The sequence below is a fragment of the Lepidochelys olivacea genome, assembly GCF_965140295.1.
Source record: "Lepidochelys olivacea isolate rLepOli2 genome assembly, chromosome: 1".
Lineage (NCBI taxonomy): Eukaryota > Metazoa > Chordata > Testudines > Cheloniidae > Lepidochelys > Lepidochelys olivacea.
This window is the reverse complement of record NC_140411.1, coordinates 269007127-269028322: the sequence shown is the minus strand read 5'-3', so window position 1 is coordinate 269028322 and position 21196 is coordinate 269007127. Positions and strand designations below refer to the sequence as shown.

Here is a 21196-nt window from a genome sequence, read left to right as displayed (position 1 = left end):
TAATGAGTTAATAATTTTTGTACTAAATTGGCTACCACAGGTTACTACTATGAGGGGGGGAGATGAGACAAATTAAGTGTTGTACCTGGTAGCTGACATTGTTAAAGAAAGGGAAACCTAATCAGTAATTACACATTTTTAAGCTGAAAGTGGGTTTGAGGCTTTTCCTCTCTTTCTTCATGTAATAGCTTAAAGTAAGAATTTCTGAAGAAAGTCATTACTCTTTTTTAAAAAAATCCAGCTTGTATAAGAAGTGTAAGAAAAAAATAATGGCTAAACCACAACCCGTTGATAGAAATTTGGGGCCCGGTACATTAGGATCACTGGGGCCCCATGCCCTGCCATTTCACTTTATTTACACAGACATTAAACATGTTGGGGGGGTGAGCTTGGGACCCCGTTACAGTTATCCCCCTTTCGCCTCCTCTCAGCAGCCCTGACGATGGCCCAAAGAGATGCTACTTGGATAGAACAAAATTAATTCCCCAAACAATTTGAGAATTTCTGTTTATTGTCTTTAAAATATTGTTTTTAAAACAAAAGTAGTGCATGCTGATCTTTTCATGTTACTAAGATCTGATGCATGTTTTTCTCATGTAGCTTAATTGTTTTCAGAAACAGAATAGAATAGGGGTTAGTGTTTTGTTTGAACACATGAAACTATTATTTAGTCTTCCTAATCTCAGCACTTCAAATAAGAATTAACTGCAATGGCAGAAAGTTTTTCAATAGATTAGGCAGGTAATAATTGCCACTAGAATCAATGCCCAAAGAAATGGAATTTGTAAGGTGGAGCTTTACTGCACCATTGAGCTGCTTTTCAGCATTGGATTGATGGTAGAATTTGGCAGGACATTCCTTGGGGTTAGTTTACTAGGAGTAGCACTGTGTTAGTAGTTAATGCTAAAGATGATGTAAAAGACAGGAGACAGAAAATAAACTGGTTGATCTTTTTTTTCAAAGTCTAATCATAACACTCAGGTTTTCATTTATTGGATGTTTATAACTGTAAAAATCAGTATTGCATGGCTCAGAACAAGCTTGCTGAAATGTTTACATTCAAATAGTGCCAAGCACAAATGCCTTAATGACATTTTGATGACTTTCACTTAAGATGTAATAAAAGCAGAATGTAATGTAAAAACATAGTTTAAATAACTAATCTGTAATATTCTCATCTTCAAAACAGGAATGAGAACATCATCCTTTCTAGTTTACAGTTTGCCCACATTGGTATTACAGTATTCATACATTGTTTTTTCAAAAAAGAAAAATACAGCAAGTTTATTAGATGTATGTAAAATTTGTATTTCACTCGTCCACTGCAATTTAACAGAGATTAGAATAGTTCCACTGAATGCTTCTGATGTGTATTTGTGACCACACCCAAACCAAGTTGTGTGTCAACTGGACTCCTCTTGTGGGTAACCATGACTCACAGGAATAAGATTTGCAGCATCAGGCCCCACAGTATATCCTTACTCATATTTTTATTCTGCAACTTTTATTATAACTGTAATTCTGCAGTGTCACTTAAATACAAGTATTCATTGATACCACTGATTCAAACTTCTAGATTTCTACTTAGAATTCCTCCACTTTACACTTTTATCTTCTTTCTTAACTGATGCCAAATACAGCAGTATTGATTAATCAGAGGAGATGCTGTTTAAGTGTTTCAGTTGTCACGCTTCCGTTGGAGACTGAGTGCATCATTTTCACCACTGACTCATCTTCCACTGGTCCACAGCAAGAATTTTGATTTCTGTGCTTGGGACTCCCTTGAGCTTATGAACCAGGTCATATTTATTTGGTGTATGGTTTTAATATCTGTAGCAATATACTGACTTTCTACTTTGGAAATATAATGTAATTAAGGTATGTTTCAAAGGTGCAGATAGTTGCAGGAAAATTGGAAATATTTTTAAAACCTCATAAAATCAGTGCTGCTCTGTTAATACAGTTAATCATTGTTCTTTTCTCTCTCTGACTAGATTAACTGGTATATTAAGGGTCAGATTTTGAAATCTGGGTGCAGCACTGTAGAAACCTGTATTTGCTTTTTCAAATCATCTAGTTATATATGTAAACAGGTAGGCACTTGCAAATGTATATAACCTTTAGCTTAGACACATGGATTTTTTTTTGATACACCCATTGTGCTCTCCTTTGAAAATCTGACTCTGAGTCTGTATTTTTAGAAGAGAAATTTAAGAATATACAAATCATAACAAAATAATCTTACTGAAAATTGTCAGTTACGTAGTGTAGTTCATATTTATCCTATGACACATACATGTGCTATTGGGTGATTGCCTGTTCTTTAGACTCCTCCCCTGAGTAAGTTCCATAACAGAAAGTTAACTTCTCTGTAAGAAAAATAAAAAACTTGTGTGAAACAAATTTCTCCTAAAACTTACTGGAACATGGTAATTTCCGGCCTGGATTCTTTTACACTGTAATAGGATATTTTTGCAGAGGATTGGGTGGCTCAAGTGATTGGTATGTCACATGTAGATAAATGCTTGAACTTGGCACAGGTTGGTAATAAAGATGTATTGTATGGCTGTATGGCTACAGCATCACCAGTCTGGTTCCTATCCCGCTCTCTTCTTGCTTGCTGTAGATCCTTGCCCCTTCACTAGCATGGGTGCTGGATTTGATTTGGCTTCAAAGCCAGGCCCGCTGCTATTACACTGCTCCTCCATTCTCCAGAACAAAACCCTACTCTCAAGGTCCTCTGTTTAAAATATCCTTCAGTACAATAGCCCTACCATATCCCCACCAATTTAGCACAGGTCTATCCTGTGCACTAAGTTTGGTAATGGGCTTCTGGAAATACTGACATGATTACATACGGTATAAGACCGTATCATAATGCATACATACAAGGGGGCGGGACTAAGGTTGCACAGGCACCCTTCATTCTGGCATTTCCTATCTTGAATGCTTGACTGCCCTTGGTAATATTCTTTTAATGTCATTTCTGTGTGTTTTTACACACACACACACACACACACACACACACACACACTGCAGCCAATTTAGTTTCCATGATAATTATAGCTTTCAATATCATGATTTTTGTGCACTTAAAATCTAAACTATAATGTTGCACTGTCAAGGTTCTTTGTGTTTTGTCTTCCTAGTTCTTTTTTTTTTTTCCTTATCCCTCTCACTGCCCATTCTCTCCTCCCCCCTCCACCAGCCAATATCAGGTGACTCTGCCATTAGGCTGCTGGCTGAGTTTGGGCAGGTCACTTTGGCTCTCTGTGCCTTGGTTCCCCCATCTCTGAAATGGCAATAATGACACTAACCTCCTTTTTAAAGTGCTTTGAGATCTACTATATAAGATCTAGATATTATTATTCCATGGCAACAATCCTTGGTGAATCTGCATCCCTGCTCACACTTAATGTTTGAGTTTTTTGTGGGGGAGGGTGTTAAGGGTAAAAGCTGCTACAATGATTTGGATGGGCACTTATTAGTGTCCATGTGATTTATAAATTGAATACATGTATAATTTTATTAGTCAAAAATCACAGTTGGCGAGCAGTGTAACACAGTACTGCAACTTTCCTCTCATTCCCCACTTATTTAGTATGTGCTGTTGGTGAGTAGGAAACACGTTTTGGCTAGTGACCTGCTGGATGGTTTCTCAAGTGCTGCATGACTGGTGACTATTCAAACATCGCCTGCTCTGAGGCTGTGTCCACAAAAGAAAAGGAAGAAATAATTCTGACTGTATTTGCCTTCTGGCGTTTGTAAGTTCTTTTGATCCAGAGATGTTCATGTTAACAGCTCCTGAATCCATCTGTGCTTAGCTCACAATTCCTTAGCCTTAAAGTATCTGTAACAGATGATGTGAAAACTAAACAAACTCCTTACAATACTTTAGGCCCTAAGACTGAAATTCACCTCTTCCTGCATAAAGGATTGCCTGCACTTCAGCCTATGCATACCCAGGTGTCTCGCCTCAAACCTCCTGGTGATCCTAGTGTCAGACAGCAGCAGCAGCACCCCTCCTCTTGCTCTGTGTTTTCGATCTTGAAAAGGATCTGATCAGATTTCTCCCCATACAGTGTACTGAGTTCATTTATCACATTTAAAACGTAGATCCAACCACAATTCAGTCTTTTGGATCAGAATTTCTTTCCCGTTCATACCCCATGCATATAGATGTGCTTGATGTGCATTCAGTTATTTGCATATTCAATGTGCCATTCTATATTCAAATTGTGAAAACACTAGTAAAATGGTTTGGGTGAAATTTCTAGTCTCTCTCTCTCTCTCTCTCTCTCTCTTTTTTTTTTTACATCTTGTGGTTTTTCCTCCAGGCCATCAAGGCATTTCCTTCAGCTTCTTTTGCTCTCTTAGCCTGTGTGCTGATCATGGCTGTATTGCTTTCAAACCTCTCCTCTAGAGAGGTAAGAGAAGTTTGCAGTTTTTCATTTGTCACTCGTAATTCCTGAAGCACTTCTACAAAATAATCTTTATCTTCAATAGCAGTTGCCATCTTCCTCTGGGCCTACAGCAGCAGAAAATTGTAGCAGCGTGCTCATTGCTGAGGGCATAGACTTGAATATAAAGAAATCAATGTTTTATTCATGCCTTTTGGCATTTTAAATGCTTGAATCTACGTCTCAGAAATTGCACTATTCTGAGAGTAAAGGGAGGAGAACCTGTACCAGTAAAACATGCACATGTGTTTCTGAGAGAAAGCGAGAGAGTGGCTCTGTCTATCTTAGGTACTTATATATAGCCCCCATAACTGCAGTATCTGAACGCTCCACAATCTTTAATTCATTTATCCTAACAACACTCCTGTGAAGTAGGGCAGTACCGTTGTCCCCATTTTACCCTTACCACTAGACCATCCTTCCTCTCTAGGACTCATGAAAGGTGCTAAAATTGAGGTCCTCTGGTCACAGAACAGGTGTGACATGGCAGCAGCAGAGTAAATTTTTCTGTTTCTTCCCAACAATATGCCTCGAACCTGGCCCAAAGGAGCCACCATTGAAATACGAGGACAATTCAGACTTTATACTGTTTGATCCTAAATGTTCCAACCAGGGTGTCACTTATGCCAATTGTGATGCAGACACCTCTCTGCTCAGCAAGACTAAGATAATTTACTTTCACATAGGATACTAATTTATAAACAGATCAAGTGGTGACAACTTTCAGTCCTAAGCTAGTGATTGGGCCCCCATTCTGCAACTGACTTCAGTGGAGAATGGGGCCCAGTCACCAGCTTATTCATGGCACAGCAGTACATCTGCATGCTCTCAGCCGCAGGACTGGCACATTAGAGATTGAAAGATCTATGGTCTGTCAGCTCAAAGGCAGGCAGTCCCTCTTCTGCTACAAAGAGAAGACAATTCCTCCATACTTTTCACTCAAATATAGCAAAATCTACAATAGAGATCACTTACTCACTTCTTTTAAATAGTTCCCAGACATTAGTGGTGGAGAGTTGCTCCTCTTCCCTGAGGATTCCCACAAGGATGGTTCTTGCCACCTCTTATTCAACATTGATTGTATGTAAGAACACTAGTAAGGATTGTGAGCCATACAGACTCCACTGTTATCAATAGGCAGATGATACCCTTTGACGTTCAATGTCTCTGTTTCGACAGAGAGACAGTGCAGAACCCCTGAAGACAGACTGCCCGAGAGAAAATGCGACCTGTGCCAAGAGTAATTGGCTCAAGTTTAATCTACATAAGATGGAAGTGATGTTGGTTGGCGGAGGAAACCATTTTGAGGCACTGGCTAAAACAGTAATCTCACTGAATGTGTCTGCTCCTGTTGATCAGAGGGATGTAGTCTCTGCATCCTACTGTATTCACTGCTGCTGCTGCTGAAATCCCAGGAGGGACGAGTGGCAAATAAGGCCGCCTTTTACCTTTAGCTACTCTGCTGCAGTCACTCTCTGTTGTTGATTTAATGACAGTGACTCATATTTGTCAGCTCAAGACTCCACATTCACAATATATTCATTTTTGGGTCAACTCTAAAGGCAGCTGGAGGAGAATGCAGCAGATTGAAGATCTGTGTTTAAGCACCCCCCCCCCCCAACACACACTCTAGTGTAGTACACTCTCTCCCTCCCTCTCTCTCTCCCCCTAGCCCCTTTCAGAAAGCAGTTTCTTCTGGAAAATTGACCACTAGCACCTACCTCCTCACTGTGTAAAAAGTGTCTTAAACTGGAGTGTCTTTCTAGGGGTAACTGATGTAGAGCAGCTAGATACAACAGTAATGAGTGCTTTAGAAAGATGTTTTACAATAATAAAGTGCTATTACAAAGCACGTAGGAATGGCCAGCCAATCAGACTGCTTGAGTGGGTGAATGTCCCTATGTCTCTTTCCATGACTGATCATTGTTCTCTTCAGGGGATGGGAGCAATAGTTTTTAAAAAATCCCTTTTCCTACTGCTCTGACTTAGGGAGCCACAGCGCAGCTGCCTTCATCGTGCTGGCCACCAAGATACTGTATTGCATTTCTGTCCCCTGTGCTGTCGGTTTTGGAGGAGAGCAATGTGCCATCTCTTCCCTCTTGGTCACTCACTCCAGTTGGTTGCTGCCACTCAGTGGGGAGCAGTGGAAGGGAAGGAGCAGCTGCTGTGGCAAGGACTCAAGAGGTGGCCCCTGTTCTGAGCACCATCCTGTCCCCCTGGGCTCGCAGAGTGAGAGGAAGAATCCCTAGTTGACCTCCTGTCTGCACAGCGTGCCCTTGTGGGGGGAGGCCAGCAATGCAGACTTTAACAGAGTGCAGCAGCCATCATCCCCAGGGTTATGGCCAGGCTGGATCTGGAAATGACCAAATGTGCAAACTCCAGAGCAGTCCTGGTGAGATTGGGAATGCTGCTGCTATGGTTTCTATGGAAACAGAAGGGTATGATGGAAGCCAGCTGAGGCAGCTAACAAGAGCTCAGACTCAGCTGCTGGATGCTGATTTGATAATATGGACTTTTTAAAATAACCCTTTACCTTATTCCCCCACAACCAATCTCTGTTTCCATAGAAAGGGATCAGAAAGGCAGTGGGTTGCCAGCAGCAGTGAATGAAAACTCTTGCTTGTCACTTTCATCAGCTGTCTGTCATGCGAGACCTGCAAATACCAGTTTGCTAAAACCAGCTGCAGGCTCATAAAGTGTGTAGTAATTGTAATTTCAGAAGGAAAAAAAAGTGTGAAAGGCATTTTAAAGGTATTTTGTCCCTTTGTTGAATGGAATGACTTCAAGAATGGCATATTAGCTCTTTCCAACCTGTGAAGTTACACCAGATACCAGCACGGTCAGAATATTTTTCACAGATTGTGAAATCTCTTCTTTTATAATACAAGCATTTTATAAATAGATACAGTTATAACATATATTCTCAGAGGAAACCCAGATGTATCCATGCTCTAAACTGTTTATGTGGCTGGGTGGAAAAGAGAGAATATGGTTAATTTGTGATTCCTTTTAATTTGTCTTATTCCTTTTCATCTTTGCCAATATCATCCCTGCATTAGCATGTCTTGGTCTCTTAGCCCCAGTTACATAGTGTTTCAAGTTAATTTTTCTGGAGTTTTTCAAGTCATATCTCATGTGAAGGTCACTAAGTATTGATAAAAAAAGAGAATTCATTACTAAACTTTTATTATTTAATTGTTCTGATTTTTTTATTTAAGATATTTTTACAGTGGGGGGACTATAGTAATAAAATCTTCTGTATAAAATTAAAAAACTGACTATAGATTAAATTCAGCACCCATTTAGTTCAATGAGAATTATGCATCTGCATATGACAGGGCTGAATTAAGTGTAGCAACTGTTTCTAGTTTGGTAGATTGCTTCTGTTATTATTTTGCTAGTTGAGTGCTGCTAAATCTATTTTTTTGTTTACTTTTAGAATGTGAGCTCTGGATTGAATTATGATGGAATTTCCTAATGGTCAACCTTCTTTAATAATTTAGTCATTTAAATAGAGATTTTGAAACAAAAGAAATCAGGACATATGGGGGGGGGGGGAGAGCAAGCTGTCTTTCTCTCCCCACACAAAATATATCAGCAGCTTAGTGTTAAGGTTATTATTGCAGAATCCACCAGTGAAAACCCTAAAACATAATGAAATAAGCAGCTGAGTGATGCAACATTTTGTCTGTGCTACTCATTAGTTTCGCTTCTCAGCCTCAACTACCTCCATTACATCAGCCATAGTCCATGTATCTCTAGCCTTATCTGCTGCCTTGATGTGCCAGAGGTACCTTGGCACACAGCTACTGGCCCCCCAGACCTCCCCAAATTTCCACTCTCCCTGTCTCCCATGTCGCACACATACTTTCCTGCTCACCCCACCTGTGGCCATGCTGAGGCCCATATCTTCTTGAGACCACTCTCAGATCTTCTGCTTCCCAGCCTGCTGGGTTATTTCCACAGCATGGCTATCTAGAATAGAACTGGTGAGAAAATGTTGACAAACATGAAAATTAATATTTTAGGTTTTGTTTTTCAAAATAGCCAGTGGAACTTGACAATTCTGTCAGCTAATCTGGCCGAACTCAGGTTCAGAGGAATAAATCTTTGTGTCTAATTAAAAAAAAATGTCAGACGTACCTATGAGCTAACATGATATCTGACAGGTATCAGAGGTTTCAGAGAAGCAGCCGTGTTAGTCTGTATTCGCAAAAAGAAAAGGAGTACTTTAGTCGCTAAGGTGCCACAAGTACTCCTTTTCTTTTCATGATATCTGTGTGTGTGTGTATGTGAGAGAGAGGGAGGGAGAAATGTTTGGAGATGGTGGGGACTCTGGTGGTTTAATTAGAGGAACCCAAAGTATTGTGGAAAAAAACAGAGCAAAATTTCAAAAAGTGGCATTTAAAAATATTTCTTCAGCACAAGTTAGTAAATATTTTTTCTTAAAATTTTACATGGAAAATATAGTTATCCTCTGAAGAATTATTGGACCAAATTTAAAGATCTTCAGTGTATTCACTGAAGTGTGAAACACAGGAATTTTTGTTCCATTTTCAGTGCAAATTTCAGTGCAACCTTTGCTATGGAGACTCTACCAACACCTCCAATGATACAGATAATAATTTAAATTTTTATTTTTTGGAAAAAAGCTTAGCATAAATAAAAGTACAGTTTTATTGTAATCATTTTTCAGTGTATTTAGCATTTTTCAGAAAAGAAATAATTGAGTTCTGTTTATTATATTAACTTTATTTTTACCTTTGATTTACTCCGCCTTCCTACTGCTGATTATAATATATTTAGCTTTTGCTGTGCTTCCAGTTCTACATACTGATTTGTCTTCCCAGAGGCACGGGAAATTTGACATGCAGTTTTTGAAATATTGTACTTATAGCTGTTGAAATGCTTCTAAAACTATAAACATCATTAGCTGCTAAATAACACATCAGTTGCTATAGCGTAGTGTGTTTGCATACACACAGGTATGATTCTAGAGTTCTCTGAATAGCATCGAGTGTGTCGTGATAATATAGCTATTATAATAGATGAAAGTACCTCAAAATCTTACTATGTGTCTGCTTTAAAATAACCTTTACCAAAATTGCGACCTTGCATACTGTCCACAAAAGGACTTCCTTTTATATTTTATTCCTTTCTCAGAAGTGTTTGCATAAAACTGCAGCTGGCCTTATGAAAATACTTAAAGCTACAATTTCCTCCGGATTCTTTCAATGAGACTTAGGCTTCTAAGACCCAAATCCTCAAAGGTATTTAGTTGCCTAATTCCCATTGGTGAAGTTAGGCACTTAAATACCTTTGAGCAACTGGGCCTTAGTGCCTGTCACTTTTGAAAGTGGGACATAGATTCTTCAGTCCCTTGGCCACTTTTGAAAATTTTACCTTACTGACTCTGCCCAGTTGGCTTTTAAGGCTCCTGCAAAGTGGCAATGATGGGACTAATGTCAGGGGAGATTGATAGAAGTACCTAAATCCTGACGAATGTGGTCTGGGGATCTATATACCTCTCTAGGTTTTTTTATATTAGCACCCATCACCATAATATCTGAGCACCTCCCATGACCAAACTGCACTCTTTTATTTCTTCTTAGTGTGACTCATTCCAGCAGGGGTAGTTTTAAAATGAGTGTATTTATATGTGAAGTGTGATAGTGTTGCAGTGTCAGCATATAAGAGAGCTATTGCAGTACAGTTGATCATTCTTATTTTAGCCAGGAGTGGGTTCCTAATGCTCCTGCATCTGATGAAGTGAGCTGTAGCTCACGAAAGCTCATGCTCAAATAAATTGGTTAGTCTCTAAGGTGCCACAAGTACTCCTTTTCTTTTTGCGAATACAGACTAACACGGCTGTTACTCTGAAACCTGTGAAAGTTCTGTCTTCCATGGATCTTAGCCTCTCTCTACTCCTCAACCATTTCATTGTTCCAGTGGAACGTAGCCATCATGGGAGGTAATGGTTATGGTGAATGAAAGAAGAGGTCTTTTAGATTTCTAGGATAAATCCCATGCACCCTTCAACATCATTTCTATTGTGCTGGAGCCATATACAGTGCTATATGTATGGTAACCAGTCAGACTCTGTAACTCTGCTGAGGAGGCTGTCTAAGGCTAGTCAGCTATTTATTACAGAATCATTGGCGTTGGAGATGGAAACAAACCTATTAGCTGGCCTATTCCACTTCCAGTTGCCAATGCATTTTAATGCATTTTCTCGCATTTAGTTTTTAATATTCCCAGAAATTGAGCTTTTATCATGGCCTTTTACCTGGTTCCGCACCTTAATAGAACCCGCTGTCCTAATATATTTTCCCCTTAATTTTCCCTTTCTTCATTTCATCCCATTATTACTAGTTATATCTCCCTGTACCACCCTAAGTAATTCTTCACTACTCTTTAAGTGCTGAATCCCTTCAAATATTTACAGACTATTATGCTCCACCCAGTCATCATTTAGACAAATGATGCATATTTAGCACTTTTACTTTTTCCTTATAAATTAAACATTCCAGTCAATTTCTTTGTTTCTTTCTGTACTCTTTCCCTGATGGGGGAAGGTGTGTGTGTGTGTGGGGGGGGAGGAAATACTTGATTTCTGAGGAGGCAATACCACTTCAGACTAAGCGTGGGACAGGACAGATGTCTAAATTATTTTAAACCAGAAAAACCAAGTAACTGGTGAGGTAATTGTACCTAATTAGTAGTGACAACATCTACAGTTACTATAGTTAATTTTGTTATAGTAATATCTAATACATCTGTCAGTCAAGTCAGGAAAAATATTAAAGCCCCATGGCCCAAAGAAATTCTTCATTTGACAGCTCTTTCATGGGGCTTTGGGAGGGGAGCTATCAAGCAGCTGATTCCCCACCAACATGACACGTATGGCAATGGATGAAGTGGGGAATGAGGCAAACTAGGAAATGGACAGGATCATCAAGTTCCTCATATCATGAGCTGTTCAGAGACACCATACATAGGGCCTCCTGCCTCCAGTCAGTTCTTCTCTCCAGTGATGGGAGATCTCCACTTCACTCTAACTGCATTTTTTTTCAAAGAACACACCAAAAGAACTGACCAGGTCTTCTCAGTCTTCCACTCCTGTGGTTTGTGTGAGGAGAAAATGCACAGATTTGAGTGGGGAGTAACACTAATCATGGAGCTAGAATTCCCTATATGAGCTCACTCCCTGAACAACTTTGCAACTCTCAGTCATGGGGTGATTTGATTTATTTATCTGCCATTACACAGTCTGTCTCCTGTATAGGTCAAACTGGTCCAAAACTGACATAGACAGATGTCAAGATCTAATGTGCCCGAATAGTCTGTGCATCTTTTATGGTGGATTAAATCCTTAAAAAGTAACAAATCATAAGCTGCTGGTTTGTTTTGCTTAATTGTGTAATAATGTAGTTACTCTTTTTTTCTCAGAAAGGACAATGGGTTTTTTATATGATGTAGAAAAAAATTACTGAAAACCTATTTGTCTATAAATCTGCTCAGAAAGACTCAAAAAAAAAGTTTTACCATAAATAGATTGTGGATTTCACTTCATTTTCTCAGAGAGTATCAAATACTGTATTGAATTAGAAATTTGCTACTTATTAATCAACTTCAAACAATTACTAGTCTAATTTATTACTAGTCTAATTTGGAAAAATAGAAACAAAAGTTGTTTTGAGTAGCCAGTGAAGAATCATTATGGTTGCACGCTGACATGTACTTTCAGAAATATGTATATTTCTGATTCAGATTCCACTATTTCCAGAGCTAGATGCCTACATTTGTGCAACTAAGTTCATATGTATTCAGTCCACCTTATAGAACTAAGTTTATACTGATTTTCAGAAGTGCTGAGCATCCTGCAGCTCCCATAGACCGCAGTGGGAGCTGCAGGATGCTCAGTGCCTCTGAAAATTACATAGGTGCTGAAAGCCCTGTTACAGCATCTGGTAGTGTAGATCCCCGTGCCTGTACAGAGTCTCATGGAAGTCACTGGGACTCTGCACAGGCCTAGGGGGGCATACTAGAAGATTCCCAATGCAGTAATGGATCCAAACTGTAGATTTAGGTGACCAACTTTAGGCACTCATGTTTAAAAATGTGGGCCTGAGTCTCTTGGTAGACTCACACTGTTACATTTTCATCACAGTTGTCTTTGCTTTGTGCCATTGAGGTAGAAGATACCACTGAAAGAATCTGTGTCATAACAACAACTTGGAGGAACAGAACAATAGAGGTGGTTGTTAGTTTATTTTAAATGATTTTTTGGGGGACGGGGTTTCTTAAGTATATTTTTAAGAGATTTTAGGAAGAAATACTCAAACCAGTAGGAATCACCTCTTCTAAATTCTTTACTTGTTCTGTAAATTGTTGGTCAATGGCAGGTTGACATGGTTGGTCAATTTTTATATGGTTGGTCAATTTTTAAAAAAAAATTATTAAAGTGTACTTAGTGCAGGTATTTTAACATTTGTAGTAATTCGTTGGCTGAAAAAATCCTCCAATGTAGACATGCTACAACTAAGTTATACTGATATACAGCCAAAATATGATTAACCTATTCAGTTTGCTGAGATAAAAACAAGTAAATGAATGTGCTTTCATCCATTATTATATCGTATGTCCCTAGTGAAATATGTTACATTCTACCAGCCTATTTAAATAGGAACTTAGAACACATTAGAGGAACATTGGAAAGAATATCTTGTGTGTGAGTGCGTGTTTAATTAAGAATACTGGAGAAAACAGATGGTTTATTTGCTTTTTCTTTAGATGTTCCAATCTCCCTAAAATGTTTGATAGCAATTTAAACAGTTTTGAAATGTGGTATGTTCAGCACAGAATGATGATAGTTTTCAGTTTGGGGAATTGTATTTCATGTTACCTTTTACCAGTGGTAATTCTGCTTTTGGCACAGTGCTGGGGCACTGTACACTCAGAGAAATATAAATCCAGGTTTACTTTCAGGTTTGGGGTTCATGCAAATCGTAAATTCAAGGGATGTGAACGTATATACATCAAAACTGAAATAATGGTTCACATGAATCCCTGAAAAACAAAACTACTGAGTTCTGTATGATTCTTCCTTTACCCTTGCATTGTGCCTATGTCAGCAGATTTGGTACCATCCACCATTTGGAAACATTTTTCAGTTTGAGCAACCTTTCATATTATGTGTGAGCTTATTTTTGAGTGTGACTGTTAAAACTTTCCTCGAGTCACGAGTTGTTCACAATGTTGGAAGTTGTGCATTGAGTAAAAATTATTTCAGCAGTGAATACGTGCAACACTATTAAAGTCAACGGAGTTATTCCTCCTTATTCCAGTGTTGAATTTGGGCCAAAATCTGCTCTGGTTTATACTTGTGGAAATTTAGAGTAACTGTTGAATTTCCTTGAATTACTTCTGAATTGCACCAGTGTAACAGAATACAAAATTGTCTCTTGTTCCTCAGAGGTCTGCCATATGTATTTTAATGATATTAAATGGGGTAGAGTTATGAGATTTTTTTAAAGGCCCAGAAAGGCTGTAATTTTCCTCATTTCTGATGTCAGTGTTGAGACATGAATGTATTGATGTCATCTACGTCCAATGACCTGAAAAATTCTAGTACTGTTATGACTTGAATACCATAATATGGTGCTTAAGTTAATTCTGCTATCATATCTGCATTGTGTATCTGTTTGTGATGTGGGTTTTAAGTGAATGTGACTCTGAAAACATATAAGATTTAAGCTTGTCTTACATACTGCCAGGTTTCCTCCATTCGTCAAAATACTTGTATCTACCTGTGGGAGCAGATCCCCTAAAAGAAATATGTGTTGGTCAAAAATGGAAAAAAATGCTCAAACACCAAAGGTCTTTGTATTCCGTAGTTCTTCCCAGGTGGATTTGAAACCAGTTTTGGGTATCTGTTACAGTTGACCTTTGATAGAATAATTTAGATGTTTGAGCCTACTCAGACATGTAGCCAAAAGGGAGCTGTCTTGTTGCATGCATTTTTAAACATTTGCAAGCTGAATCAAAGATCAGAATGCAAAATTTAGGACTCGGAGATACCTGTGAATTTGTAATATTCTCTTCAGGACTTTGGGGAGCTCTGAGCCTATGAACATACATTATTCTGAATACTGTATTTTCTCCACTGAACATTGTTTTTGATTCTACAGTGTTTGCCTTAATTTTCAGTAACTCAAAAATATGTAAAATGGAAGTAGCTTAGCAAGCATGTGGCAGTAAGATCTGAAAACTCTATTTTATGAGCTAAAGTAAATGTTGTTTTACCTTTTCAAGTAGACCTCTTCAGAATTTGAGAAATTTAATACAAGTCCTATAACTTCCATTTCCACAGTTATAAAAGAATGATATATATTTCTTTGTAATTCACATTTGTCAAAAACTTTAGTATTGTAGCTGATGCATATTGTGTGACAGAATAATTTCTGACCATGTTTTAAGTATAAATAGCATTCTTCTGATGATCTCATTATTTTCATAGAATAATAAGATCCCAATAGTAATATTTAGAAGAATGAGAAGAGGACTGGGCATTAGGAGCTCTTGAGTTAAAAATCCAGGTTCTGTTACTTGCTCACTCTGTGACATGGGCAAGTCAGTTACCTCTCTGTAAGATGTAGATAGTAAAAGCTTCCCAGCTCACAGGGGTGTTGTGAGGTTTAATTAGCTAATGTTTATATAGCACTTTGAAGATATAAAGCTAAGATGTATAAGTGCTAATTATTTTCCAATTGATTGAATATTCTGTGCTTTATTTACATAATATCTGTTCTATATTTAGTGTATAATGATTCTTTAAATTCTTTTATAGTTTATTCCAATGAGTACATTTCTTTAGAAGTAGCTGCTAGGATACTGGCATTTCAGCATAACATTGATTATTCATCAGTTAATATTGGAGGGAAATGCTTAGTGGTCTAAGAATTACTTTTGAACTACCTAAATTCCCTGCAACCATGAGTTTGAATCCCAGAAGGGACCATTCACTCTTTCATCGTTCCATGGAGTGTAATATGAGCTCTATTAAACTTTCTTTGTGATGGGCATCTGGGTAAAGCCTTTGTAAACCAAGGTCCTGGCTGGTATTTGTGGACATGAAAGAACTCCATGGCCCTTTTCAAAACAGTAGAAGTTTGCCTCTTGCATAATACGTTTGCAAGCTAGCCAGCTGGCTGCCATCAACCACCCCAAACATGGTGGCATTTCAGCATTCAAGTGATTCCTATATGCTATAGTTTATGTGGTGCTTTGTGATCCTCCAGCTTGAAAGATGTTGTATGAATGAGACCTTATGAGCATTAATCAAATCTAAGATGACGATCAACATTTAAGGAAGTGGAAATACCAGTGACTTTATGATCAAGTATCTTTCACCCCATGCTCCGCTCCAGAACACCCATGTTCAAAACTCAGTCTCTTCCTGGCTTCCTCATTTGGCTTTTATTAACAATGTAAACTCCAACCCTAGCCATGTCCCTAGACTTGGCTGTTCCTACCGTTCCTCCATGAAGATTGCTTAGTCCCAGACCCTACATTCCTCTGCTCTTCCCTTATAGCCAGGGCTGCAAGTAGCTACACCTGCCACCGTGAGTCAATAGACTCAATTAGCATTTCTCTGCAGAGTTCCAGCATCTACTGACAAGGTGGGTCTATAGAACTATCAAGAAACACTGTTAGATACCGCAATAATTCCCTCTCCCCTTCTCCCCAGGATAAAAAAAAATTTAATATAATGTGCTATCCTTTCCAAAAAAAATGTGCCCCTGTCAGGGATAACTTCTCTGGGTCTAATGTAGAGGAGAGAGGGTAGATCACAGAGGCAGTGACTACCCTGTCTAAAATGTAGGATAGCTCAGTGGTAATTTCCCTCCTTATCACCTCCTATAATGATAAGCACTTTAGGAAGTTGGGGGTCTGATTGACCCAAGCTATGAACTTTTCTGCCTTGTTTAGCTGGGAGAAGGTTCACAAACTATTTGGTATTGTAACATTGAAGTACAACTGCATGACAGCTCTCCCAATCAATTTAAACATTACAGCTAGGCTAAGAGCTGTGGTTACAATCTCCTTTTTCCCCATCTGTGGCTTGGAAATCTTCTGTCTTTTCCAGGTGCTCCAGCAAATTGTCCGTTTTTTGTTGTGGGGACCTCTCATGGATCTAAAGGGAGTTAAATCTTTTAGCCCTGCTCCTCAAAACAGAAAATGGAAGAATCTAAATCAGATAGGAAGTAAAGTTTACTCCTTAGCCATGCTGTTTATGGAGATAGGAGTTGAGGTTTGGTGTATCACAGAACCTCTTTCCAGACAGGGTCCAGGATCAAGGTTACACAAACTCTCTCTTTTTTTAGGTGGTTTCTCTGTTTATTTTTTTCTGATTGTTGTGGGAACTGTTTAAAGAGCAACAACTCTTAAATTTATAAAAAGATGAAAAAAGGCAGTGTTCACCTGATTTTACCTTCCACTGCCTTTTGCTGACCTTTCATTCATATTTATTCCCAGAGCCCTTAAGTCTTCAGGAGTATGAATCTATTTTATAGGGTATTTGTAAGGGAGGATGACTTCCCTATAATAATTCTCCTCTGAACATCATAACAGATCAGCATTCAACTACTCCTTCCAGAAGAGAGCTGATGCTTTGAAAGCCTGTTTTATCTTTATCATTCAAATCCCTTTAATACCTGTGTGAGTAACTTCACATCTTGCTTTAAAAGGAACTGATGACTAAAGTACGAGGGAGCGAATGCCTTCCATTGCAGTGGTTGGCAAAGCATGCCCATTGTGGGACCAGAGCTTCAGAATGTTGAGCTTATGGAGTTCCCATCTTGGCCTTGTTGTAGGGATGTGGAGGCAGGAGAGAGTGATCTTTTATGATGCATTTTCTCAGAGAACAACAATTACAGTTAACTAATACTCTTTCATAATTGTGACTCCTATGATGACATCAGAATGTTTCTGCAGAGTTTCATCATAAGGTAAACTGCTTAGCATTTTGAAACTTGTAGAGTGTTCAAGACTTAATTTGATGATAAAGGGAAGTATAACGTAATTTATCATTTGAAATGAAGCAACACTCGCTCTGGCAATAGTTAAGCAAGAAAATTTCAAGTCAAAGCTTTATCATGAGCTCAACTCACAATATAAAAATTAAAATAGCACACATTAAATGGTTTACAAGCTGGCTAACTGATAGGTCTCAAAATATAATTGTAAACTGGGGGTCATTGTTGAGTGGATGTTTTTCTTCTGGGTCCTGCAGGGGTCTGTTCTTGGCCCTATGCTATTTAACATTTTTATCAATGATGTGGAAGAAAACATGAAAACATCACTGATAGTTAGTGGATGACACAGAAATTGGGGGGTGCGGTAAATAATTTAGAGGGCAGGTTGTAATACAGAGTAACCTAAATCGCATGGTAAACTGGTTTCAGAGTAACAGCCGTGTTAGTCTGTATTCGCAAAAAGAAAAGGAGTACTTGTGGCACCTTAGAGACTAACCAATTTATTTGAGCATGAGCTTTCGTGAGCTACAGCTCACTTCACGAAAGCTCATGCTCAAATAAATTGGTTAGTCTCTAAGGTGCCACAAGTACTCCTTTTCTTTTTATGGTAAACTGGGTGCATGCAAACAATATGCATTTTAATACACCTAAATGTAAATGTATACATCTAGGAACAAAAAATTTATGTGATACTTACAAGACGGGAAAATCTATCGTGTGAAATAGTGACTGAAAAAGAAGTAGGAGTCATGGGGGATAATCAGCTGAACATGAGCTCCCATTGTGATGCTGTTTTTAATATCTAACTAAAAGAGCCAAAAGGACTAATGAGATCCTTGGATGCATAAACAAGGGAATCTCAGGTAGGAGTAGAGAGGTTATTTTATCTATTTGGCATTCCTGTGGCTGCCGCTGGAATACTATGTCCAGTTCTTGTGCCCACAATTCAAGAAGGAAGTTGATAAATTGGAGAGGATTCAGAGAAGAGCTATTAGACTGAATAATAGATTATAAAACATGTCTTCTTGTGAGAGACCTAAGGAGCTCAATCTATTTAGTTTAACAAAGAGAAGGTTAAGAGAAGGACTGATTACAGTCGGTAAATACCTACATGGGGAACATATATTTAATAATGAGCACTTCAGTCTAGTAAAGAAGCGCATAACAATCCAATGGCTAGACATTTTTAAACTACACAAAATCAGACTGGAAATAAGGTGTAAATTTTAAATGGAGAGCGTAATTAATCATTGGAATAATTTACCAAGCATCATGGTGGATTTTCCATCACTGACCATTTTTAAATCAAGATTAAATGTTTTTCTGGAAGATCTGCTCTAGGAATTATTTTGGGAAAGTTCTGTGACCTGTGTTATACAGGTCAGGTGACATTATCACTGAGGTCCCTTCTGGCCTTGGAATCTATTAATCTGTGGATCTGTATTTGGCAGGTTAGCTGTTCTTATGGGTTTATTATCTGTCATGTCTTAATATAGGGCTTGTCACAGAATAACATGAGCTGTGTCATTTCAAACTAGGATGTCACATATATTGCAGAAAACAACCTTTATGCTTTCTCTCTCTCAGGATTTGCTGACCGAGCTGCAAAGTTACCAGAAATCATCTTTCTCTCACACTGCATTTTCATTCTGCAGATACTACAGGCTTATTGAACAATCCATTGACCCTTCTGTAGTGAGTCTGCTTAGTGCAGAATGGCTGCAGGGAAACTACTCAGACTTCCCATTAGAACACTGCACCAATTGGAACAAATCCCTTCAGGATTTAACACAGGTGTCTGAAAAATGATTGGAAGATGACTCATTATTGGTTTTACACTAATGTTTGACAAGTACAGTGGAGGAAGTATTCTAATGACTATTGCCATTGAGAAATGTACCATTATATACAATAATGGTCATAGCTTAACCCTCTCTGAAAACACTGAGTTTAAAGGGACATTGTTAACCTGAAGTTTTTGAAATGTGAAGTTTTCTGACAGAGCACATGTTAATTAATATGTCCTGAAATATTTAATAAACCCTTTAACGTATAAGGTTTTCTTCTGCTCAGGGTAGATGTTTAGAACTAGACGTATCTTGGGTGGGCTCAAGAGCAACACCAAAATGCTCAGATCCATTTCACCCTACTCTCTCTTTGTACGCATCTGTCTGTTGCTCCCTTCGTTTCAGTTTCCCTTTCAGCTTCGCTGCTGCCCTTATTGGTCAGTGCCTGTTGGGGGCACTTGTGACTGGAGGGGTAAGCACCAACAAGAGAACAGTGGCCAGGACCATATGTCAAAGTAAACAACCTGGAAAAGTAGAGAAAATATTGTTTCACTTGCAATAATCACAGAGGACACTCATGTCAGTAATAGCTACAGACCATTGCTAAACCCAAATCATGAGTCAAGACTCAAAAAACTTTTGAGATGAAATTTAAAAAACATAACAAAAGCAACACCAAATTTATTTGCCTGCATGTTTGAGAAAAATGCCAAATATCACAAGATTCAGCATAATATTGTGAGTTGCTGCAACGCTGGGTACAACATTTTCAGTGGAAAACCTTGGGTGGGATTTTCAGAAACATGCTTTGTGTTGGCCTAACTCTGCTCCCATTGAAGTCATTGAGCATTTTACCATTGACTTTAATGGGAGGAGAGAAAGGTCAGTAATAAGCACTTTTGTAAATCACACCCAGGATTTTCAGGTTGACTGTGGCTCTTCTATAAGTAACTCTCTAAGGTGCCATAAGGACTCCTCGTTGTTTTTGCTGATACAGACTAAAATGGCTACCACTCTGATCCTTGTTTGTTGCCTTTCATAGAGGAAAAACCTGCACACATATTTCCCTTTAATTGTTTTTTATGATTTTTACATGTGAATTTAGTATTAATTTAAAGTGTCTACTTAGCAACTCGAGAGAGTGATGTCCCCCATCCACAGAAGATGTGAATCACAGAAAGGAAATTGGCAAGCTTCCCTACTCTACTTTGCCAGTGAACCTCAGATTTGATAAAGGACCCGCATTAGAGTGGGGAGAGACCTCCATGTCGATTCTCTTCCAGTTCCTTTCTAAAAATCTCTACAAGGGTGACAATCAACACCAATTTTGTGGTGGAGACACATGTTCAGTGACAATGGATCAAGGCATCCAACTGGTTTTTCACTGCACAGCCCCATCAAATAGTAAAATATTTTGGTCACCACTGGTCTTAACAAAGTTGAGCCCTCATAGCTTTTTACTTCTAGACTCCAGGTTAGAATGAAGTTAAGTGCTGAGTCCACTTTGCTTTCATTTAAATCAGCAGGAGTTGTGAGAACCGGGCACCTCAAAGGAATGCTTGTCGGATCAAGACCTAAATCCCATTACCTCTTCTCTAAGCTGTCCATTCCCCATTAGTAGTCTCTAAATTTTTTAGAATAACAAGATTAGCATGAATGGGCAGTAGCATTGCATTATTAGGCTTTTCTTTTCCCCTGTGCATAAGGTGCTCTTGAAGAATCAAGGAAAGAAGTGTGATATTCCCTTGAATGTAAATATATTCATTTTCGAACAGTGTCTCCTTGTCTTGAGGATAAAGTTAGATTTCAGTGTTTTACTTTTCATCTAAATTTCTTTTGTGTTCCTAATACACTAAAAGGTTTACACTGAGCTGATGATGTATCAGTTCTTTGAACACTAAGCAAGTGATTA

At 38.5% G+C, this 21196-nt stretch overlaps 1 long non-coding RNA gene across 1 annotated transcript in view; it reads left to right on the top strand.

The window, feature by feature from the left end:
• Positions 1 to 21196, top strand: part of LOC311513022 — an 86969-nt gene that overhangs the window by 2486 nt on the left and 63287 nt on the right. The gene's annotated exons all lie outside the window — the stretch shown is intronic.